Genomic DNA, 6,000 nt, shown 5'->3' with positions numbered 1-6,000 from the left:
TGAACATTGTTGCTCAGCTGATAGAGTTGTGCCCTTCCTGATGGCTTGTCGTACAGAACTTGTAAGTCGCTTTGGATAAAAGCGTCAGCTAAATGACTAAATGTAAATGTAAATGTAAATGTAAGTAATTGTATGGCCTTGGGGAAGAAACTGTTGTTGAACCTAACTGTGCGGCTGCCTAGTGACCTGAACCTCCTACCAGAGGGGAGGAGTTGGAAGAGGTGATGAGCTGGGTGCAGGGGGTCACTGATGATTTTGTGTGTGCGTGTGATGGTGTGATGTTTGTGTATGGAGTCCAGGGTGGGGAGTGTGCAGTTAATGATTTTGGATGCCCTTATGATGATCCTGTCTAGTCTGTGTAGTGTGTGTTTGGGTGTGTTGCCGTACCATACAGTGATGGAGAGTGAAATGATGTTTTATATTATGGCTGTGTAAAATTGTATCATTAACGTCTTCCTAACCTTGTACTTCTTGAGTTGTCTCAAGTGAAATAATCTTTGATTGGCTGTTTTAAGTAGATGAGTGGTGTGATGATCCCAGTTGAGTTTATTGCTGATGTGTGTTCCTAAGTATTTAAATGTGTCTGTGGCTGAAATGGGTTGGTTATTGATGAGCATGGGTGTTTTAGTGGGTGTGATTTTCCGAAAGTCAATAATGAGTTCAACGGTCTTGCTTTCGTTGAGTATCAGGTTATGTTCTCTGCACCATGTTAGTGTCCGCTCCACCTCCAGCCGGTAGTCATCCTCCTTGTTGTTGGAGATCAGCCCTAGGATGGTGGTGTCGTCCGCGTATTTTAGCGGTTTGACTGAGGGGGATGCTGATCAGAGGTTGTTTGTGTAGAGGGAAAAAAGCCACGGGGAGAGAACACACCCCTGTGGTACCCCAATGTTGGTGGTCAGAGGGAGAGAGGTGAGGTTGTTGTAGCGGACTACCTGTTTGCGGCCCTTCAGTGTGTCCAGCAGCCAGAAACAGAGGGAGGGGGCAATGTTCATGTTGGTCAGGGTTTGGAACAGTATGAGGGGGTCGATGGTGTTGAAGGCACTGCTGAAGTCAATAAAGAGTATCCGGGCGTAACTGTTTTTGGTCTCCAGATGCTGAAGGGTGTAGTGCAGTGCCAGGTTGACTGCATCGTCGGTAGACCGGTTTGTGCGATAGGCAAATTGTAGAGGGTCCATCAGGGGGGATGTGAGTGTTTTTAAAACTGACAGGACTATGCGTTCCAGCACCTTCATGGCTACTGCCGTCAAGGCCACGGGTCTGTAGTCATTAAGGCTAGATATTTTTCCTTTCTTGGGTATGGGGATGATGATGGATTGTTTGAAGAGGGCTGGGATCTGCATTTGCTGGAGTGAGGTGGTGAAAATGCCAGTGTAGACTGGTGCTAGCTGGTCAGAACAATAACTGAGGCAGGCAGGTGAGATGTTATCCGGGCCTGCTGCCTTGCCCTTATCCAGCCTCCGGAAGAGGTTCCTCACTGTATCTATATCAATGGTGAGTGGGGTGGATAGGTGAGGGGGTGGGGTGGGCCAGCTGTCTTTAAGAGGCTGAATCATAGCGTGATCAGAGTTTCCGAGGGGAGCTGTTACCTGCGCACTATAGGCGGATGTTATGGTGTTGTAACAGTGGTCGAGTATCTGCTGTTCTCTCGTGGGACGGTCGATTTGTTGTTTATAATGTGGGAGTTCTTTAGATAAATTGGTGCGATTAAAGTCTCCCAGCACCGTGATGTTACAGTCGGCGTGCTTGCGTTCCAGGTCGGAGATATGGCGCGACAGCTCGTTGATAGCCCTGTCGCTCACTTCAGTCGACTGAGTGGGTGGAATATATACTCCTGTTAGGATTACAGAGGCGAACTCTCTGGGGAGGTAAAAAGGTCGGCATTTCACAGACATGAATTCGAGGTGGGGCGAGCAGTACCTGTGCAGAAGGGTGGAATTATTGCACCAGCGCTCGTTGATCATGAAGCTGATTCCACCGCCAATCGATTTCAGACTGAGAGCCTCGGATTTGTCGGCTCGGAATAATGTGAAGCCGGGCGGGGAGACTGCAGCGTCGGTCACCGATTCATCCAGCCATGTCTCTGTGAGGCAGATCGCCGAGCAGTTCTTGAAATCCAGGTTGGTTTGGATCAGCAGTAGAAGTTCGTCGAACTTATTCCTAAGTGATCGGACATTGGCGAGCCATAGAGACGGCAGTGCAGGCTTGGGAGGGCTTCTCCGATGGCGGGGGGATGCCGGTCTGCTGCGACGATGTTCGTGTCGGGTGCCTCGGTTCCGTGCGTGGCCTCCCCAGCCAGGTAAGGTGCCGTCGGCATGTAGCTCCTCGGGCAGAGGGTTGTCAAAAATGTGTAATCCAAACGCTGATTTCCTGATTTCCAGTAGCGTATCCCGTAGATAGTAGTAGATCCCCTTCACCTTCCCGTTCTCCTCGCCTCCTCCTCGTCCCCCGACCCTGGTCCATCTCCTCGTTCTCTCCAACCTCTGCAACAGCGTCGGTCTCCTCTTCTCCTCCCGGCACCTTCCATCCTCTTCGGCCCATGTCCCTCGCACGTCGCCGTACACCTTTGCGCCTTCATTCCAATGGACCTTCAGCGTGGTCATTGGTGATTGAAATCTGATTCCTTTTTCTTTCAGAATCTTTTTTATCTGAACGTAGCTCCGACGCTTTACCGCAACCTCTGACGCATAGTCATGGTCGAAGGTTACTTTCTGTCCCTCGACCTCCATCTTCGTCTGCCAGGCTGCTCTGAGGATGTTTTCCTTGACTTCGAATTCCAAGAAATTAACTATAACTGCTCTCGGTGGTTTGTCCAACCGCGGCTTCGGCGCCAGTGTCCTGTGTGCTCTTTGAATCCCCGTCTTGTCGAGTTCTGCCATCTTCAATTCTCTTCGAATTAGGCTGTCTACATATTTGATCATAGAGTCTCCTTCCATCCCTTCTTTCAGTCCCCATATTCGTATGTTGTTTCTCCTCGACCTCCCCTCCAAGTCCATTAACTTTTCTCTCAATATGTTCTGTTGTTCGAGCGTCTCCTTTAGAATATCTTGTATTTCTGTAGTCCATTCCTCGGTTTCAGCCGTCCTTCCTTCCAACATCTTTGTCTTTCTCTTGTTCCTGTAGTTTTCCATCCATTGCCTCGAGTCCCTTATCCATTTCCTCTCTGAGCTCGTCCTGACCTTTCTTTAACTCTTCCCTGAGTCCATCGATGTTCGCCTGGATAGCTTGTATGCTAGTTTGTAGCTCTTGGTTAGCTGTTGTGTTAGCCTGTTGGCTAGTCAACGCGCTATCTTGCATGTCCTGCGTGTTAGCTTGCATGCTAGCTTGTATGCTAGTTTGTATAGCTTGGATATCCTTTGCGTTAGCTTGCATGCTAGCTTTTAGCTCTTGGATAGCCTTTTGGTTACTCACCACGTTAGCTTGTATGCTAGCTCGTATCTCTTGGTTACCAGCTTGTACGCTAGCTTGTATGCTCGCTTGTATGTTCGCTTGCATCTTCGCTATCCAGGCGGGTTCCGCGGGCTCTACATCCCTATCTTCCTGCGTCATGCTCGCCTGATCTACCTCCTCCGCCATTTTCTCGTGCCGAGATCTTTCCTCCGGTGTTTGTACTTCTTCTGGGGTCCTTTTTTTCTCGCTCTTTCTCGTGTTCATCCTTCCTTTTCTCTTATATCCTTGAATTGTCACTTTTTCTTTTGTTTTAGTTAGTTTTACTTCCCTTTTTTGATGTTTTTTGACAGGGGGCTCTGACACTGGTCCACTACCCACACATCTCAAAACCGGAAGTCTTAAACCTTAAATAATATTTCTACTTACAATTAGTGATATTAAACAATGTATCTGACTAGTGAGGCACTACTAAAAAAAGGTATCTTTTCAAATCATATTCACACATGCTCCAGGTTGTCTGTGACAGGGTTGAACTCAAATAATTGTTGCCGTAAAAAAGGCCTAACGGTTATTCAGGGCTGTACAGTGTGACATATGTTGCACGTGCTACGAAAAAATCAGTCTGTGCGATGAATGAATTTACTGTAGCACCCGTGCGATAGCCTGTGTGTGAAAAAAATTAAGTGCGTGTGAAGTGAATCAATGGGCCACGCTATTCTACTTGGTAGTTGTAGTCTATCGTGCTATTAAAGACCATGTCCCCATCTGCGTAGAGTCCATACATCCAACACCAAATCCCATAATTCCTAGCGAACAATCTAAACGAAACTCTGTGAAGATGAAAATGAATGTGGCCTATTGCATCGCCAAAGAAGAACTTCCTTTCAATAAGTTTAAGCCGCTAATTTTGCTCTGCAAGAAGAACCACCGCATTTTACTGTATGCCCTGGTATGTATGTGATGAATAAACTCTTGAATCTTGAACGGAGTGGATATCAGTCCATCTTATGACAACCATGTCCGATGTGGAGAGATGATAAGAGACCATAGCATAGCCGATGAAATTAAGTCGGACCTGGCAGTGATGATTGACGGGGACACGGATACTTAACAAATAATGTGAAATGGTCTACGTTCTAATCATTATAATTTATAATCAGCTTGTTCGTTGGCTTTCCATTTATAATTTATTTATAAATGGAAAGCCAACGAACAAGCTGATCGGGCAACAGGAACTAGAGCATAGCCATGCATTAGGTGAGCCCACTATTAGGACGTTTTTCAATACTTAAATACTGTCTACTTAAATTTCCCTCCAGGGATCAATAAAGTATCTATCTATCTATCGATCGATCGATCGATCGATCGATCGATCGATCTATCTATCTATCTATCTATCTATCTATCTATCTATCTATCTATCTATCTATCTATCTATCTATCTATCTATCTATCTATCTATCTATCTATCTATCTATCTATCTATCTATCTATCTATCTATCTATCTATCTATCTATCTATCTATCTATCTATCTATCTATCTATCTATCTATCTATCTATCTATCTATCTATCTATCTATCTATCTATCTATCCATCCATCCATCCATCCATCCATCCATCCATCCATCTATCTATCTATCTATCTATCTATCTATCTATCTATCTATCTATCTATCTATCTATCTATCTAATAACGAGACAATATGCAAATAAGGTCATATTAATAATTGTCACTGTTTCCCGTATATGAAAGTGGCTTGCAACTTACTGCTGATAAAATCACTGTTTATTTCTCGTTTTGCATAGTATTACATTCCTCTTCTATAAACAATCAAAGTCGCACCGTAAGAGCTATGGCCGGTCCATTAAACCTTTTTGATTAGCGTCTTTCCTTCGAGCTAAGTTGAACTGAACATTACACTATCAAAAGCGCAAACGTAAAAATGGTTGCGTCGCTACACGGAGACACGGTTTTCAAAATAAAGGTCACATATACCGTAGTAGGCCTCTATCAATTCTTATAATAAAAGTCCCTGATATACATAAACATTAATTGGCATAGATCTCTATATCATCTACATTGATCACTTTAGGCACACACTGAAACCAGTAACATCACAAATAATTAATTACCCATACAAATAATAAACCTTTCATGGGGTTATTTACAATAATAATATTTCATTTTATTTATAAAGCACTTTTCATTGTGAAACAAAGGTATGCAGAGTTCCTTGTACTCCTGATTAATGCAATCGTGTGTGTGTGTGTGTGTGTGATGATCTCATTCAAGGAGTATTACAAGCGCACACACACAGTTCGTTGTTTTTGTTCTATTAGTGATTTACACACTTTCTCAATAAAAAAACATTGTATGACAAATTTAAACAGATTTGCACTGCTAATTCGAAGGGTAACATATTGATTTATTGTATACATTTGTTATGTCCCTGCAATTTACCATTATGGGCAGATAAAGAGAAAATGTTTGTCTGAAAACATTTCTTGTTAACCCTTTCAGTGCCACGGACGACATATCTCGTTGTATTAGCCCCCCCACTGAGTGCAGACGACGACAAATATCGTTTTATTAGTTTTATTATTTATCTG

Source organism: Notolepis coatsorum, assembly GCF_963971535.1.
Source record: "Notolepis coatsorum genome assembly, chromosome: 14".
Taxonomy (NCBI): domain Eukaryota; kingdom Metazoa; phylum Chordata; class Actinopteri; order Aulopiformes; family Paralepididae; genus Notolepis; species Notolepis coatsorum.
The sequence above is the reverse complement of the archived record's forward strand: the minus strand, read 5'-3'. Positions refer to the sequence as shown.